We start from the raw sequence: 19,435 nt of genomic DNA, 5'->3' as shown, positions 1-19,435 counted from the left end.
CATCTTGGCTGAATTCAGAGCAGGATAATTAATGTCTTTCCATTCATTTAAAGCTGAATGCAGATTTCTCCTTAGCTCAACTTTTGAGCAGCCATTTGGGATCTGGAGGCAGCTGCTCCTGTGTCCTCCCCTGCCAAAGAATAAAAACTGGTCCTCTCTTAGCCACAGCAAAACAAACCTCAGCTGTAGGGTGATAGGTGCCTCTTAAGCCCTCCTCACAAAACAGCAGATAACACTTGAGGCTTGACTTTGCACTTGGGCTTGATCAACACCCAGTTCAGAGGAGGTGGGAAACACAGTGTGACACCGATGGCATTTCACATCTTCACCTTTTCCTCTCCTGTCCAAGCAGCAGCAGCAGCAGCACCTGCCCAGGCAGGAGCTGGTGCCTGACCTGTGTGCCAAGAGAAGCTGCAGCTCCCTGCACTCTCTGGTTCACTGCTAATGCAACAAACAGCCTTGGGTGTGCAGTATTGGTTGTGACAAGCTGGAAGAGTTCCATGCGTCAGATGCTGAAGTTGTTCTTGCTACCAGCAGGTACAATTGTCTTTTCTGCTGAACTAGCAGCACACTTTCTTCTCCATTTGCTCTTCACTTTTCTCCCTCTTTGACTACTTTTTAAATATTTTACAGATGCACTCTGGTGGCTAAGCTCTCTGACACATTTTCAGTAGTTTTGCTGAGCGTGCATTTTCAGAGCCTATGTGGGGGTAGGATCACGGTTAGAACCACTCATGCCAACATGCTTTAAATGCTCCCATGTTCCTGCAGCACAGTATTGACATGCACAGCAAACTCCATGCAGAGAAAATACTGGGCAGACCCCAGGAAAGGTACATTCTGAGGGCTGGAGAGCAGCACAGACCTTGGAAGACAAAAGCTTTTTTGTATTTCATCACCTAAGCAGCACATTTTAGCCATCCTGCCTCAGCAAAGCACATGGTGAGAGCACAGATGCTCCAAGTTCACACAGCACCAATGCAGAGGCACCTCCTGGCAATGTCTGGGGTCACACAAGGCCACACAGTTGTGCTCTTTCTCTATACCTGATTAACCGTGTAAGGAATGCTCACACTGCTCCTGACCATGAAAACACTGCATCCAGTGCTGTCCCTTGGGGTGGGAGGTGCTTCTGCTTGGAAGGAAGCAAAAGCAAGGTGATGGGAAATGTTCACCTAAGCAGAATTCAAGGCAGCAGTGGAAAGGATTTGGGAAAAAGAAGTGAATGGTGATGAAGAGACAAGTTCTGGATAGATACAGGTGGAAAGGTCCTTCATTGGGTCCCTGGGACTGGAAAGGGTTTTCTGAAGCTCTCTGTGGAGGTTTGAAGAAATGGACAAAAAATTTATTTACTAGTGTATGGTGTAGGGGCAACCCTCTGGCTGTGTCATTCCTAAAACACTTTGGGCATGCAACTTGCCCTCAGTTTAACCTCTGTAAAGTAAGAAAAACTGTGTTCCATGTGGTGAAAGGATGCTAAAATGATTTCTGTCGAATTAAGTACCTTTTGGAGAGGGTTTTTTCTTTTTTTTTTTTTTTTTTGTTTTGCTTAGTTGGTTTGGGCTTTCTCTTTGCAGCTATCTCATTTTCTCTTCTTTGAAATCCAGTGCCTCATTTTTCCAGCCCAGTTGGCAGTGTCATCAGAAACCCAAGTACCTCACTCAGACAACTCAAGAGTACCCAAGGCAAACGCAACTCTCAAGGTGATCTCCCATTCTCAGGAAGACACCGGCTCTCCTCCCTGGATTGATACTCCCCTCCTCCAAAATTATTATTCCCTTTGCCTCAGCTGGTGCAGCCCTTCTTTTGAAGGTAATCTCAGGCCAGCCAAGCTTCCTCAAGGCTGGTTGAACTGGGAGCAACTGCAGAGCTTCCCAGCCCAAGCGGATCAGTCTCCAAGGACTGTCTGACCTTCACTCCAGCCCTGTGATCACTCTGTTGTGATTTCACCCATTCCTTTCTCCTGGAGAAACAAGTGAAGTCTCACAGACAATAAAACCCAGGAGCAGTGTCTGGACAATCAACGCCCTGCTCCTAAAAATAACACTTAAAAATCATGGCAAAGTAACACAAGGTGTGACCCTTTCCTTTAGCCTAAATCTAAAGACATGTGGTGTTGGTCACAGCACCCAGCAGTAAAATCACATTGTCATCCAAAGATTTCACCTCTGTGATACATTTTTTTTTTGTCAATTCCAATATAAAATTACTGCTTTGGTAACAAAGGAGAGACATTCAGATTTTCAAAATACAGACTAGGTCCCTGTGAGTTATTCAGGCATAGAAGTCACTGCTCATCAAAATAGGGTTTTCACAGTCTGTATTTAAGCATTTCAGAAAGAAACTGGCCTTGCAGCCAAGATGTTATTGCCTGGATCAGCATTACATACATGGAGGGGGAAAAAATGTAGAAAGCTGTACCAAATGTAAAATGCTGATAGCTGTCAAGAAACCTTGTAAAGCACAACAAACAGCACACAATCACTTCAGCAATTTGAGGCTGTAGAGTGGGAAGGAAGGCCAAAACTAGGAGCACCAAACACACACAAAACATAATTTCTGTTGCTAAATACACCACTGAGGGAAATGCTTATAGGGCTAAAGGGACAATGTTAAGACTCATTATTTTGGCTGCAAGATTCCCAGGCTCATCAGTGCAGAGAAAGGTGAATCCCAAAAGCCATTCTTCCATTCCATTTCTAACTTGGAATCTTTTGGGTTTCTCATTAGGAGCAGTGGGGAATGACTCACAGCTCACCACATCCCCACATCCCAGTGCTTGGACTGACATGCTCTATGTGCACAGAGCAAATCCACAACAGAGCATTCAGAATCCCACGGCCTGTGTGGTGATGGGGACAACAGGGGTGTCCCTGCCTCCATCCCCCAGTACTCCACAGGATCCAAACTAGAGCACAAGGCAGAGCATGCTGCTGGCTCAGTTTCCCAGTCCTCCCAGTCCTCATCAGTGTGATAAACCAGCTCTCCCAGTGCAAGGGATGGTGTCATGCTGAGCACACCTAGGTCATGCAGTGCACAGCCCCATTAGAGATCCCTGGACCAGCTCCAAATGAGTAAAAGCATCCACAGCAGCACATAACGACAGTAGGTCAGGTCCTAAAAGCAATAAAACCACATTAGCAGCATGTAAAACTATACTAAGTAGCCTCTCTGGTTTTGCCCTGAAAAAAAAATAGCCTCCTCCAGTAGCTCTTTGCTGCAACTATTTACAGGAGCACCCAGGATTCTTTTTTAGGTGCAAGCAAAGGCTCTCAGGCTTTGGGCGGCCCCCTGGGCACAGTGGGATGGGAAGGATGATATGGACCCTCAACAGCTCATGAAATCAGCCACAGAGAGATACTGCTGCTCTTGTGTGGAGTTTCCTCATGCTTGGGTTGTGACTGCCTGCAAAGGTACATGGGGCAAGAGGATTTGGGCTGCTGGCAGAAGTGATGCTTCCCTGGGGTTAAGGGCACTCCTGTGTCTGAGAGCCCAGGAACCTGAGTGCTGCTGAACTGAAGAAGCAGACACTTGAATGCAAGAGCAAGACTTAGAAAATCTCCAAACTATAAATACTCAACTTCCCCAGAAAAGTCGGTGAATCACAGCTTCCCCACCAAGCCACATTTATGACTATTATTAATGATTATCACTGCTGTGATAAATAATCACATAACAAAGGTAGATGGTCTCTGCAACAAGATTGTTACAAAGAGCCTAAATTATTTTGCACACAATCCATATTTCTTCCAAGGGACACAATCCTACAGCTGATACTGGGATGAAAGGGAACCCAGCAGAGATTGCACTTTTATTACATATTTATCCATCAAGCAACTGATTAAAGTTTTCATTCCAAGTACAGCTATGCTCTAGGCTTAAGAAAAATCTTCTCATTTGAAAGTCATTTCCCTCCCTTGCATCTGGGACAATCAGCACCACAAAATAGAAAAATATTAATAAATAAATATGCATCAGCCCAGAGTCCATGTTCAGTCACAGCCAAAACTTGTGTGTCTTGCTAACGGGCCCCAGCATCAGAAGGTCTGAAAGACTGAATTCTGATACTTCCAGCAAATTAAAGAAAATCTCACTGCTCTGCAGGGATTCAACTGTGTTTTGGGAAGTTATCCTTCCTCCTCACAGACCTTGGTGTTCAGCTCAGTGATCCAGGGCTGTAGCTCACCTCCCAGCCTGGGTTTTCCCACAGAGCAGAGGACTTCTCCCAAAGTCCTGAGTGTTTCAGCCCAGCAAGAGTGTGCTCAGGACAGTGTCCCAATGGTGTTGTTTGGTTGCATTCTCCAGCTAAGGATGAAGTCAAAGAGGAGCACTTCACTGCTCAGCTGCAGAAGGACTGTGGCCGTAGGATGACGATTCTGGTTTTGACTCTGTGTCATTTTTCTAAGCCCCTGTTATGTGTGAGCTGCCAGCAGAAACACAGAAGACAGTGGCATGATATCACAACCATATTTTGTGGGGGAAAAAGAGGGTATTTGTAGTTGCCATTATATGTCATATTGTGGGAACTTGTACCAGACTGTCATGTATCAATATCTGGAAGCTTATAACCCCCTTAGTCTGTCCCTTAATAAAAGGAATGCTGTGAGCTTTGGTGATGTGAAGCAGATCTGTTTTTCTGAGGCTTTCTGCAGAGAAAGCTTTTCACCCTTAATGAGATACAGGAGAATTTCCCCTTTCCTGTTTCCCCAGTTCTCTCCAAATATCAGCTTCATCCTTCCAATCCAGTGCTGGCCATGTTGTGCAGAGCCTGTGCAGTCACTTTTCTTGGACCCTGAAAGAGCTCAAAAAAGTTTTTACCTCCTATCCTATGATAACCAAAATGCTGCATACACTCCAGAGTGGAAAATGCATTCTTAAAAAAAGAAAAAAGAAAGGAAGTCAAGAATAACATGATAACAGGTAACACAGATGCTTGTGTTAGAATAGAAAGAATCAGTGATGAAACTGCAGCTAGAGAAATTGCTGGCCTTTTTAAGGGCAAAAAGGAACTTTTCAAACCCATAAGGAACAAAACGTATCCTTTAAGTACCATCAGACACAACAGCACAGAAAGGGCAGAAATGTTCAATACCTATTTCTGTTCTGTACTGGGGAAAAATCCATGCAATGGAGCAATAATATGCTGAGAATGGCATTTCACATTTAAGAGAGAAAAAGATGTACAAAAGGAGTCCAAAACACCCTGGTTTCTTTAGCTAGACTTTCTAAATCAACAAGTTATGATAATTGAACGCAAGAGTTCCTACAGATTTGGCCACCGTGTACTCTGAATGTCACTGCTGCTTTCCAGAGTACTGGGACACTGTGATGAAGCACCAGAAGAAAACCACAATTGTGGCAGTGTTTTATGTGGATAAACAGAAAGATGTGAGGGACTGAAAACATTTCTGCTTTCTGGGGGAAAGAGCAGAAGAGCTGATGCAGGGTTTGGTTAATCAGGGCTCACGGGACAGTGAGAGAAACAGATGGGAACATTACCCCATTTTGGTTCTGATGTCCAAAGCACAAGGGTTGTGCTGATAAATTAGAAAGGTTTAGGGAAGTATCATTAAAGACAATTATGGGCTGGAAATCAGGCTCATAGTAAACGCTGCAAAGGGCTTGATCACACCAAAGGAAATGGAAAGGGATTAATTAATCACAGCACCAGCACCCTTGGACAAACACAGCTAAAACATTACTACTCCTCTCCTTATTACAGAGTACTCTGTCAGAATAATATAGGAGAAATCCAGTGGTCAAGAACTGGAACAAAAGAAATATTAATTAGGCATAATGTGCACACTTTAAAGAAAATCATTTAACCATGCTTTACCAGAGACTAATAACCTACCAAAGACTGAAGGATGAAAAATTCATCCTGCTCAATTCCTCTTTTCTTGACAGTACATGCTGTAGCTGAAAAAATACTAATTATGAGAAGCCCTCTGCTATTCTAGAGACAGAGTAGATGATCACAGTTTTATTTCATGGCTTTATAATCTCTAAACTATGGAGTTGAGCCTAAATTTTCCAGTTTTTTCTTTCTTATCCCACTACAAAAGGAACAGAAAGGCACAAGCCAAAATCATGTACTAGGGCTTCAAAACCCCACACAACATGGTGTGCACAGAGCTCTGTTGTAAACTGTGATGGGAGGGAGGAAGAAGCCATTCAGATAAAAATGAGCAGATGCAACAGCACAAAATAAACATTACTGCAAAAACCTAGACAGGCTCGGGGTCCCTTGGTACAGGAAGATGTCTCAAAGCCCTGCTCCCTTTCTGCCGGCGGGCTGCATTACAGACAGGCGAGCGTCATCCCGCCACACCACCTAATTGGCACCCGGCCTTCCAGGGAGTGGGAGATAGGCAGCCTAAAAATAGGCTGTCCTCTGTTTTGGCTCTCCCCTCCCGCCATCCCCCCTCAAAGGTACAAAGCTGGCAGTCCAGGGAAAACCATCCAGAAAAGCGTCAGCCTCGGCAGAGCGAGCCGGGAGGTGCTTCTGGAGAGGGAGGGTGAGGATGGGGAGCTGTCAGGGTGATGCCAAGCACAGCACAGGGGGGCTGGTCCCTGCCTGCCCTCCTGCTTCTGGGAAAGAGTGATTTCCAGCACCTCTAGCACTGGGGATACAACCCAAGCCCCTGGTCCCACTGGAGGTGTGGGGACAGTCACACAGACTGTCCCTGCCCTCCAGGATGGTGTCCCCAGCTGACTCACTGCAGGAGCAAAGCAGCTGAGCTTGACTCTTGTGAAAGTTCCCACAGCAGTTCCTTCATCGTTTCCTGCTCAGAAACTCTCTTCAGCCACCACTTTACCCTGTGAAGGCCTTTTCTTCAACAACCCATGCAACTTTTGTCTCAAGAAACCACATTTGCAGGCAGCAAAGCCTCACAGGACAGTTTTTAATAGGAATTTCATTGACATTGGAGATCCTCACAGGACTTTGATGAACCCTTGACCTTTAGTCTGACATTTACGTGCCTAAAACTCTGTATGAAGCCCAAATTAAGAGATCTTACACTCTGTTATTGATGTATTCTCTCATATGCAGCTTTACAAAGCTCCAGAACATCAGTAACATTTCAGAAAGCATTGGTTCTGCTTTTAACTGGATATGACAAGTCAAAATCAATTAGCCATTGATCTCAATACTGGTTTGGTTTTTTTGAAATCTATTTTTAGCCTGCCATTCAGTAACCAAAGTGAAGAAATGCAATCAATGAAGCGAACTTGCTTTGTAGGAAAGCTTTTTCCTGGATTATAAGACATTTTGGGAAGTTTCTCAAGCTCCTAAAGACAACAGAGTAAATAACATTGCTTATTGAATTCTGCAGAGTGCTCTAACAGCAAGACTGATGGGTAGCCTAATACATAGTGTAGTTGCTATAAGCAATGATCTCCCATGCTAATCACAACTTTCACATTCATTAAAGTTGTAGGAGCCTCCTGGAAGAAATCATGTACCAGGGAACAACTCAAATATTTGCAATGCTAACTGTGACTATAAAACTAGGTTTCAAACTGGCATTGTGAAGAAAATATTCAACATATTTGACATCCCTCAGACCCAAATGTGTGAGATGTTGCTTTTTGAGTCCTGCCACATGGTCCTGCAAACCAGCATGCATGTCCAGCTGGCACAATTTAAAATGAGCATGAAATGATCATGCACTGCAATCAGAGTGGGACTCTGGACCACTGAAGTGAGAGGAGAAAATTCCCTTGCATTCCTCCAGATTGTTGCTCAGGTTGTTTCCTGCCTGAGCAGGACTTTGGGTTACTGTAGGGAAGGGGTAACACAACAGGTGCACAGAAGTTAAGGCAGGGTTGATCCCTGGCCACCCCCAGGGACCATCACACCATAAAAACAGAGCAGCTGGCACCAGCCCCACCTTGGAAAACAAACCTCTCAAGCCCAGGGCTGGTTGTTGGCAGCTGTGTGGCTGTGCAGTGCTGCTCAGCACAAAGCTGCTCTGGGCCCAGGGATGAGAAGCTGAAAATCAAGGTGTCCAAAGGGAGTGGATGGGATGAGGGACCTCCCTGAAAGGAGGGCATGTGTTTTGGGGCAAGAGGGTTGCTGGAACTGATGGGGACAACACTGATAATCCCTCCAAAATATGTTTTAAACCACCTTCCTCCTGATCCTGGCAAACAAACAGCCCTCAGAAATAACCTCTCTAACAGAACTAAAGCTTCTTTCTTAGACCACTGACTGCAAACCAAATCAAGGCACCAGCTTGCCACTCAAATACGCCATTTTCAGTGCTGTGATGCCAATTCCTGTGCTTTCCCTGCCTCCTTGTGACCTTTGAAATTCTAAAATAAAGCTGCAAAAGTTCCCTCTTGCTCCTTTCCTCCTAGAGGCAGCTGGGCTGGCAAGGACACTGTAGAGAACTGGGCACAGCTCATTATGTGCTTCTGCACTGGCTCTGCCTGTGACATCCTCATGATGGTTCCAAGCCCCTGCTCTGGATCTGCTTGTAACATCCTCATGATGGTTCCAAGCCTCTACACTGCCTCTGCCTGTGACATCCTCATGATGGTTCCAAGCCCCTGCACTGCCTCTGCCTGTGACATCCTCATGATGGTTCCAAGCCCCTGCACTGCCTCTGCCTGTGACATCCTCATGATGGTTTCAAGCCCCTGCTCTGGATCTGCCTGTGACATCCTCATGATGGTTCCAAGCCTCGACACTGGATGGGCCTGAGACATCCTCATGATGGTTCCCAGCTTTGCACCACCATCCTTTATCCTTTGGGTTCAGAACCCCTGTTTCTGCCCATCAAGAAAAAAGGCAGCCAGCACACATCTGTGCCACTCCCCAGGCAAGATCCTGAAGACTTTATCCAATTGTCAGCTCTGAAAGCACACCCTGGACACCAACACCCTACACAAGGCACAGGGAAAGAAGCACTTTGATCTGCAGAGGGTGGGTTTGATTTAGCAGGGAAGGCAAAAGCTGCTGCAGAGCGAGGCGAGGAGGAGGGGCCCGAAGGTGGCTCTCAGCCACCTCCATGCTCCTTTGATCCCAGGGCCATGCTGGCTGCAGGCCAGTCCCTGCTGTGGGCTGTGTTAATCTGTGCTGGCCACGGGTGCCTCCCGGGAGGCTCGGTGGCAGCTGGAGATTACCGGGGTCAGGGACACCCTCCATTTTCCCTTCCTCACAGCGATGGGCAGGGCAAGGGCTGGGGGAGAAACAGCCACAGCCTCACTGCATGGGTGCACACAAGGCAGGGGATCCTCAGAGAGATCCCTGCTGCCTCTCATCCTGGTTTGCACCGGTTTCTTGCAATAGCTGGGCACACATGTCCCATCTGAAACCACAACACACAGGCCAGTTCCCACCAAAATGGAACTGATGGAGCAGGAAATTGCATTTTCAATATCCTTGCTTTATTCCTGATTTTTAAAAATAAATATGTAATTTTATATTATACTTTTTATAATATAAAGTTAAATAAAAGTGTATTTTACATATAGCTATTAATCCCTATCTGATGCACATAAGTGGGCAGAAGTGCCAATACAGTGAAACATCCCCCCTGCACAGAGGAAGACTCAGCTGCAAAGTCATGGGGCAGGATTAAAGAAGAAGGGGACATCATCTTTGTCCCTCTGTCCCCTCCTCCAGTCTTCCAACAGGACCAGGCTCTCTCACAGCTCAAGGCACTCTTGGTACCCAGCCCCTGATACCCACACCTCCTCAGACACAAAGACCTACCCACAACATCCTGAAGCCAATGAAGGTCTTCAGCAGGCTTGGATCCAACACTGAACCCACATGATGGAGCCTTTTCAGATTATTTCAAAATGCACTGAGACCCCAGGGCTTTGCCTGCAAGCTCCCTTTTAAACAATGCAATTACAACCTGCACCTGGCATTACCTGATCTCACGGACTGGGTGGTGGAGGTGAAGAGTCACTGGCCTAACAATGGGACACTGAACATAAAATAGAATATAATATGGAATAGCACAATAAAAATTTTGTAATGTACGTGGCTCAGTCACCACACAGGTCCTTTTCTGACACGTGATGCTCTTTTGAGCCTCTCTACTCTCAGCACAGCAACATCCTTTAACAGCACTTGAAAAAGCCAAGCCTCCCTTAGTCCTGAACCTCTGAATCAAGTTGTCCAGTGGGTTCAAAAGCTACAGAATAAGACAGATGCACACTTGTAAACCAATGGACAAGGCAAGCAACAAAAGATGAGTTTCAATGGCTTTTGCAACTAATAACTAGCTATTAATTATAAGAATTTTCTGTGCAACAAAGGCATTATACTATTATTTCTTATACTTAACAAATTCAAGTACTAAATACATTACAAAATACAAATACAAAATGCATTACATCTGGCATAATAGTTAATTAAAAACCACCTAGGAGACAGCTTCAGAAAATTCCAGAGAGGGAATGATGTTTTGAAATGTAATGTCAGATCTGAAGAAGTCAAAAAGAGCTTTACCTTTGGCTTCATCAGGCTCTGGATCAGGCCCTTAAAATAGTTCTGGAAATGCTCCAGAAGACTTATTTCAGCTACATTTAAGCTCTGTGCTTTGCAGCTATTCAGTAATTTTCTCTGTTAGTGTTAAACTGTCCAGGGGACTTTTCTGCTCGTAAACAAATCCTCCATCTCCCTTCTGTCGCTTTTACATCGACACTGCATCACTGACTTCAATAAACAGTCTCCTGATTCACCCTGTTATGAGACACTGAGCAGAATTAGGCACCAGAGATGTGTCTAAAAGCCTTGGTTTCAGTTCTGAACATCACTTAGACTAATTAATAAAAGAAAACCACAGCCCAGAATATTTCAATGTTTTTGGATCACAGCCTCATACGCAGCCACTTGCCTTTTTCCCAGGAGTCTACAACCATCATTTTGGGGTGTCTTTTTAGTATTATTATTATTTTGAGGGGGTTTTATGCCATTCTCCATACCTGTGTAAAAAAAGGCAATGTGTGACCCAGTGAGTGTTCCCAGGTTCTTTCTGGCCTGTCCTTAGAAGCAGCTAAAAAGTTTTACTGGGTCCTGACTATTGAGCACACAACACTCAGAGCAAAACCCGCCAGCCCAGCACTGCTCAGGTTTCACAAGACAGGGAAAAACCCAAGAAACTTTTAACCAAGAGAACAATTTTTCCCAGATGTAACAGCTCATGAGGAGCAGAACTGTGTTTCACAACTGCCAGAAAAAGCAAGTTGTTCACACCAGGACATCTGTACACCTTGCAGGTGCTTGCTCAGGCACCATGCAGACGCAAGAAAACTTTTGGATGTTGTCAAGTTGAGCAAATTCATAGAAAAGCAAACTCAGTATAACTGAAGCAAATTTTCCACCAAGGGCAAGGGAACTCAAGCACCCAGGGATTTTCCTAGGAAAGTTTCTACCCCAATTTCATCCTCCTGTGAAGGATCCAGAGACTCAGGTCAAAACTGCCTGAATCCAGCAGGAACAGGAACATGATGGACCTACAGGAAATTTGTTCTAGAAGCACTTATGTACTTCTTTAGCTTAAGTACTACTACAGAGGTGTCATAAAATGATGGGGGGAGGGGATGAAGCACAGAAAGGATTTGTTTATTCTTTATCTTCCCTTATAATTATGATAATTCCTTTTTCTTAATTATTCCTTGTAGCTATGACGTATGGTTTCATAACAACTACTTACTTTTCTCCCTTTATCTAACAGCTGTCTGCTGAGAAAGATGGAAAAATAAACCAAACATGTTAAAACCAAGAGAAACTATTCATATGCCATGTATAATTGCAGGCTATATTTAAGTCTTTGTACATTATCTTTCAAATTATATTTAGTTTCAACAGGAGGGGGAAAAATCCCCCTTACTTTCTAAAATTAGCCACAGAATTTGTATATTGTTTTCAAATCCAACTGCTCTTCCTCAGAAACTTTTGCCAGGGAATAAATAATATCTGTAGACAGGGAATCTGCCTAGATCAGATGTATTTTGACATTGGCCCACTGACGGTCACCCAGAGCGAAAAACGGGGGAAGTCCTCGGGGAAAGGGCTGTGTAAATCTGGATTAGCTCTGCTGAAGTCGAACAAATCGATCTGGATTTACGCCGGCAGAGCCGAGGAGAGGACTCATCCCTCCGTTTGATGGACGAGGGGAGGGGAAGAGCTGCGAAAGCCTCGGCAAACCCGGGGAACTTGGGGCGATCTCCCAAGGGACCCAGAGCTCACCACGGAGCGGCTGAATGGGAACTAGACGCGCGCACCGAGCCGGACCAGACCTCCCGACGTGAGCCGCTGTTGAAAAGAGATAAAGAGGGGGGGAAAGAATAAATTTTAAAAGTTGTTGAGATACTTGCAGTGCTTTGCAGACCCTCTCGCTGCAGACACGGCTGGCCTTTGCCCCTCCGGCAGCCCGGGAGCTGCGGGGCACGGCGCGGTGCCGGAGCCTGGGGACCCAGCTGGGGAGCGCCGGAGGCGATGCGCGGTGGCGGAGGCGGGGGACAGGGCTGGGGACCGGGCTGGGGACGCACCGGAGGCGATGTGCCGTGTCGAAGGCTGGGGACCGGGCTAGGCAATGCACCCGAGGCGATGTGCTCGGCCCCGGGGAGGGAGAGAGGGCGGCCGCGTCACGCCGCGCTGGCTGGACTAATATGGGGAGCAGCGACAGCCAGAAATGCGTCCGGAAGGAAAGGACAAGCCCTGTAACACGAGAGCGAAACGGGGCACAGGCACACACCCGAGGGGCTTTGGGAGGGTCTGGGGCTTCCAAGGGGATGGCACTGCCGGCTGCATCCGGGGTGGAAGGCACAGGAACAAGTTTGGTGCAGGGGGGTCCCTTCCCCGCAGCACTCAGCTCTATTAAACGCGGCATAATTACCCTGTTATAATCAGGCAGGTATTTTAAAGAGGCTTTAGTGTGATTTTATAATTGTGCATTATGTAACGTGCTAGCAGCGTGTCAGGCCTCAGACAACACTAAGTGCCTGTCTACAGGTCAGGCTGTAACACTTTAATGATGCTCCTTTCTCCTCTCCCCAAAAGCCTCCCGCTAATATTGCTCTCCCTAAACCTCTGCCCACTTCTGGTGGCTGCATGACAGGTGAAAACAAAAACTTCTTGACAGAGTTGCTTCTCTTTATGAGCTTTACACCACGGGGAGGGGGCTTTTTTTTTTTTTTTTCCTTATCATCACTTTCTTTAAAGTTTGTTTCCCAGGGCAGTGTCTGACCTTGCAGCAGGGACGATCCTCGGAGGGCTGGAATGGGCTGGCAGTGGGGCACAAAATCTGAGCTGGCTCCTACGGGGGGGGAATTTTTTATCTGGAAATAACCAGAAGTGATCCCTCTGTGCTGTTCTGTTTTCGTTTCCCAAGACCAAGACTCTGTTAAACCTCAAGCAAAGCTTGTTAGACCCAACCTGCTGCAATACAGCCAGGAGTACTAGTGGCGCATTCAGTCTCTAACAAAACTGTCCATTTTAGGGGGTAAAAGTTACCATTTCATTATGATAAGGAAAAGAAACATAGAAAGATCACTTTAGAACAAATACAATCTTTAAGAAGGGATTTTGGCTCAAAAAGTTAGTCTCCAATCTATCTTCAGCTATTTGGTTCTTAAAAAAAATTGCCCATGAACAAGTTTTTCTATAACTTTGTATGACACAGATTATTTTGTTTACTCTAAAGACTTAAAATCAGCAGGTAAAAAAACCTTCAGGCACAACTCCTACCTCCCAAGACCCCTTGAAAACCCTAAAACCTGGCTTAGTGTTCACAGTCAGCCTTCAAGTGCCATGAATATGGAAAAAGACTCATTCCTTCCAACACACCTTAATTGTGCATTCAGTCACCAAACTTTTATACACTTGCAAATAAAATCAGTCAAACTTTTTTAGATATTCAATACTAGAGTTGGATTAAAAACTAACAAAGTGCAAGTTGCAGATATCTTTCAAACAGTAACTTGGATGCAGAGAAGTTTCGGTGCCTTAGGAATCCAGAAAGCTTTACAAAGAATCTACAACCTGTTGGGAGGGCTCTCAGCATTGCAGTAAAAAGCAAAAGTTTAGCAAACTGGGAAAACTCAATTCAAGATGAGAGATGAAATAAATAATCCAATGGAGTATGGACTTATTTTTTTTTCCACAACACAAAAGTAAACTTCTAATTTATAATTAAATAAAAAAAGGGTAAAGAGAAAACTTGGAGCTTTGCAGAATTTTTAATTTTTTCTGCATGTTTTGGTACAACAGTATTATTTGATGTGTCAAATCTCTACATTCAAAAAGCTCTTGCAATATGATGATAAAAATGAAACTCAGACCATTCTTGTTATGCAGAACAGTGATTAACAAAGGCTTTGTTCAATACAAAGAGCAGTGAGGCATGTTTTTGCCATGAAAGATAAGGGATCTTTTGACAAAATTTTGCACTTTAATGACTCAGGTGACCTCCTGGTGGGAGGCCAAGCTACACCTCCTCAAAGGTGGGAGTGTGAGAAGAGAGAAAATTTTTTGTGGTTTTTTTGCCATCTTCCATGGGAATTTGCCTCTGTGAACTCAGACTGATTAGAAACCAGAAAAGAAGGGGTACAAACAGTGGTCATGACAGCTGGTACTGCATGAATTTAACAAAATCACTCTGTCCTGAGCCAGCTGAGGGACTGAGACAGGGGATAGCTGTAATAAATGTGTTCTTATTCTTCTCCCAGGCTGAAATCTGGGATCTCACTCACTGCAAATGGACAGCCTGGAGCTAGTACCACCAGCTCCAGAATTATTGGGAAATAAATAAGGAAACACAATTCTAAGGGAAAGAAGATACATTTATAAAGGTGAGCAAATCACCTGCAGCTGCATTGAAAGGAAGACACTGTGTATGTAACAGAGCAGAAGGATCCTACACAACAAAGTTTCTGAACTACCTGGGTCTCTTCAGTGACACAAAAACTGCCAGAAGGAGAGAGGAGTTAGGGACATTCCACTTCTGGAAAAGTTTTCTTTTCCTCATTATTAGTAACTCTAATTACTTTGAAAGAAGAGCAATGAGATAAATCCTGTAGAGCCAGAAATGTGACCTGATTTCCTTCCTGATTTAGAAACTGTCACTTTGCAAGAGAAACCCAAAGAGACGGAGCCAGGTCAAAGTGGGCTCCTCAGTTTGGTCTGCAGAGTAAATAATAAACCAAGATCAATAGAAACATTACCAGGGTTTCCTTTTGGTAGTTGTTCATAAGGACGATCCTTTTTAAAGGATAAATAAACACATGTTTATCTGAACTGATTGCAATCATGCATGACACCATGGAAGAGAAATTCACTACAAGCAAACAGAAATATACCCAACAGACTTCATGTGTTTTCCTCCAGGTTAGATGGTGAAAGGAGGGAAAAGCAATGACAGAACTCCAGCTATAAATTGCATTATACCATGATTAAGGCCCTACCTCAAGACAATGTGTAAACACAAAGCAGAAATTCAAATGGATATTTAAGAGTGATACTGCTTCTGAGTTACCAAAGTTCTAATTGAGAGAACTGAGAAATTAGTTGTTGTCACCTTTTAACAATCAGGGCTATAATTTTCCAGAGTAAATCATCAGAGACAACTTATGAGGCAGCAATTTTCAGGAAGAACTGAGCACCCACCCTCTGAAAACAACAAGTCCCTTCTATATTTTTCAAGTTGGGCTTTCAAAAACTAAGGCACTAAAGGTGATAACAGATGCCAACAAGTTCCTTCTGAAAAGCAGGACTAGGATTTCCAAATGACCACCAACATGGTTTAATATGCAACCCAAAATGTTCTTTACTCCCATACACCTTCAAGACACTAAACAGAAAAAGATAATGAGAAGTTAAACTAAGCCCTATCTAACATCTTAAATAAGATATTTAAAGAAATTAAAAGTAGCTATAGTCCATTAATCTCCCAGTCAGGATGACATTTCTTATCAGTAAAGTTTTAAAAATAATTTTGACAACGTGTTTAGATCAAGAACACAGCAACTACTCAACCTTTTCCTGTTACATGTAAAGGTCCTAGGAGGCAGCAGCTGATGCCACAGGTGTTAGTCCATCACAGCGAGAACCGAGGCCACTTTCTGGTTCAAGCCAGGAATAAAATGCTCTCAACTCTGTTGCAGTTTTAAAGTCTGTACCCATGAGCTGTCATTCAGAGTCACAAAGTCTCGTGGTCTACATACCCCCTTCATGGTCAAGGTATTTAGGCTACATACCCAATGATGCAACTGAATACCTTTGTGACCTCTGACGAATGATTGAGGGCATGAAACAGGATCTGTTCTGCCACACTGTACAGAGCCCTGGTATGCTTTAAATCTGCAGGGCTCCTTGCAGCACAAACCACTTCTGTGTGAGAACTCTGGCTTTAGAAGCTGACCCTTCATGCTTGTAAAACCCTCAGAGCCTCAGACAGAAGAGCAAAGCTGCTCTATGGATGATTCAGAGTGAGCAGCAAGAGCTGAGAAAAACCACGTTACAACATCCAACTCCAGTCATAGGCAAGTTCAGTAAAATATTAATCTGTGATTATTTCTGGCAATACTGTGATCTGCCCCCTACCAAAGTTACATAAACTCCACTACTCAAGGCTGAGAGCTTTTGGCACATTAATCTAAAAATAACACAACTTCCATTGCTTGCATGTTGAAACATTTGCCCCAAAAAGACACAACATTTTTTATTAAGGACCCTCTGTCTCTGAAGCTCTCTGTCAAACACATTTGCCACTTGAAAAGGCTACACCACATTAAAAAAATATTAAAAAAAAACAGTGGACATCACTCCAAATCCAGCTGTACCATTCCCATCCCATTCTGACGCTGGGTTCCCCTCAACTTTTTTGGAACCGTGTCTCATCAAGGCAATGCACCCAAACCAGCAGAAGTAACACATCCAAAACCACCACTTTCTTGGTCCATTCAAATAAGAGGGTTTCACTCCTCACTGCCTCACAGCTCTGACCTTTCCAATTCTCTGCCACCACAAGCTTATGGGATCTGCCGGATCCATCTGCGTCTCCACCTGGTCTGCTTCCCCACGCCAAAAGCAGGGATCAAATATACGTGTCTGAAAACACATCCCTGCTTTTTCTTCATGCCACCCGGGGGGGAACCCCCTCGCCGGTTTAAGACAACAGGAAGCCTCCAAGACCACTTCTGCCAAGCCCCGAAATCCTGGGAAATTGCAGCAAAATGAACTTCAGCACCTTGGACAGGACACACAGACGGAAAATCTCCGAAATCGGCTCATTGGCCCCGAAAATGCTGTGCCTGGACATGACCCTCTAGGACACATCTGCGGGCCTGTTTATTTTTAGTATTGACAAATCCTCTTTGAATCACCGTGTTTATTCCACCATCCACCCTGTGTTTTGGGAAGAGCTACTCGCCAGCCTGGCAGTGGGAGAAATCGGGGCCACCAACTCCGGATCCAAGGCTCGTCTGCAGGAGCAGCCACTGCCCCGGCTGTGACTGGAAAAGCTGGGCTCAAGCGCTCACAAGGCTCAGCTCACCCTCTGCATGGCAAAACGAGACCTGTTGCCATAGATGTGCCTGGCTCGTGTGCTTATTCACTTTTTAGAAGCTCATCTCCACCTCCTCACCCAAATCTCCAAGAAAAATAAAACTGAAAGGTCTGATTTATTCCCATTGCAGCCACACTTCGGTTGCATAAGTTTTGCTTTAATTTAGCTTTTGTTCTCTCACGGTGCTCCCAGTATGTCACTGTTCCCCTCAGGGCTGCCTTGATAAAATCATGATCACCTTGCTGGAGTGCAGCAGAGCTCTCCCCGATTTGCTTTTATTTACATGAGCCAAGTCAAGTTTTTAATTTGTGCCAGGTAAAACTCCAAATTTTTTAAGCCAAGGTGTTCTACAAACAGGTTTGAGGTGCTTGGTGCCATTAAGAAACACACTTTAAAATATGTCAGTTCTTACAACAAGTAATACCAGTAACACCCTTGCCATACAGAAGAACGATACATTTTCCCTGCCACCGCAGAAATGACCATTCCAGCTCATTTCTTCCCTTCAACACCTGCCACTAGACTTCCACTCCAGCACATCTGACACCAGATAACATCAAGTGAACAATTGCAGTGTATTTTCTGCGTTCCTTGTTCTTCCCGGCACTTCTGGGTGCGGAAGCAAGATGGAAACTAAACCGAATTTCTGCCAGAATTACCTTTAAACAGCAATATGCACCTATAGCTATACGACTCTATATCCTCTGCTTCCACAGCCCAAGCTTTGCTGCGCCAACTTCCCTCTGCTCCAGCCCCCGGTCCCTCTCCGTGCCCTGCTCGGACGGGACGGTCGCGGTGCCGGTGCCGCTCCTCCCGCCTCCAGGGAAACTTTAGGGAAGGGAAAACCCCGGCACTGCTCATTCCTCCTCCGCGACACGCTCGGAACCGGGCATTCTTCCCGCTTCTTTCTTTTTTATTATCGTTTTCTTACCAAGCAAACCAACAAACGAACAGAATAAAAAGAGAGAAACTTACATTGGTTTATTTAATTTTTCCTGCTAAACCAAGAGTCCCAGAGCCACTTCATTGTATCCACAGAGTTTTAGTCCGCGAGCGGTCCCGTCCCGCGGGGAGGAAGGGCCCGGCTGCCGTGCGCGGAACGCGCTGCCCGCCCGCCGCCGAGCGCGCATGGCTCGGAGCCGCCGCGCCGTCTGTGCGGCTGCCGCGGGAGCGGAACGGAGCCAGCGCAGCCCCGGCCGGGCGGGCGGGCGGCGGGGGGGAGTGGGGAGGGATGGAGGGAGGGATAGAGGGAAGGAAGGAGGGAGGGATGGAGGGACGGAGGCGCCGCCCGCCCCGCCGAGCGCGGCCGGGGCGGGCCCGCAGCGCCCCCTGCCGCCGGTGGGGGCAGGGCGCGAGGGGAAATGGCGGGGCGGCAGCGGGAGCAGGCCGGGCAGCGCAGCAAGGCGGAGGGACAGGCAGGGGTAAGCGGCGGGGAAGGAGAAATTATGACAAAATGAGGAGGAAGGAAGGATAAGGGCTGAGAAGAAGGGGATGAAAAATGGCCCCGTGAAAGGGGATGATGGACTACTAGTGCCATAGGCTTGTTTAGTTTGGCAGCGGGAAGCGCGGTGAGGGAGTGATATTGTCATAGACTCGTTTCGTTTGGAAAATACCTCCAAGAGCATCGAGTCCAACTCTTAAACCAGCATGGCCAAGTCCGCTACTAAATCCTGTCCCCAAGTGTCACATCTGGTGCCATGGTCTAGGGAACGAGGTGGGATGAACATAACTGGGGAGAGGAAAGGTGGGGTGGGGAAGGACAGGGGGAAGCTGGGGTGCCATAGGGACCTTGGGGAGAGAGAGGGTTTAATCAGGGCTGGGGGGATGGAGGAGAGGCACTGGCAGCAGAACACAGCGAGGGGTCCCTCAGCACACACAGGCAGGAGTGAACAGCGCCAAAGCTG

At 45.8% G+C, this 19,435-nt stretch overlaps 1 protein-coding gene across 6 annotated transcripts in view; it reads right to left on the bottom strand.

Moving 5' to 3' along the window:
* Nucleotides 1–18,700, bottom strand: part of LOC132323610 (sodium channel protein type 5 subunit alpha-like) — a 214,937-nt gene extending 196,237 nt beyond the window's left edge. For 4 of the 6 annotated variants that reach the window (XM_059839042.1, XM_059839034.1, XM_059839059.1 and 1 more), the window contains exon 1: nt 18,507–18,700. The gene's annotated coding sequence lies outside the window, so the exon portion shown is untranslated. The remainder of the gene's footprint in view (nt 1–18,506) is intronic. The other 2 variants (XM_059839066.1, XM_059839076.1) reach the window with 1 other exon arrangement.
* Between the last annotated feature and the right edge of the window lie 735 nt (nt 18,701–19,435).

Source organism: Haemorhous mexicanus, chromosome 1, assembly GCF_027477595.1.
Source record: "Haemorhous mexicanus isolate bHaeMex1 chromosome 1, bHaeMex1.pri, whole genome shotgun sequence".
NCBI lineage: Eukaryota > Metazoa > Chordata > Aves > Passeriformes > Fringillidae > Haemorhous > Haemorhous mexicanus.
The sequence above is the reverse complement of the archived record's forward strand: the minus strand, read 5'-3'. Positions and strand labels throughout refer to the sequence as shown.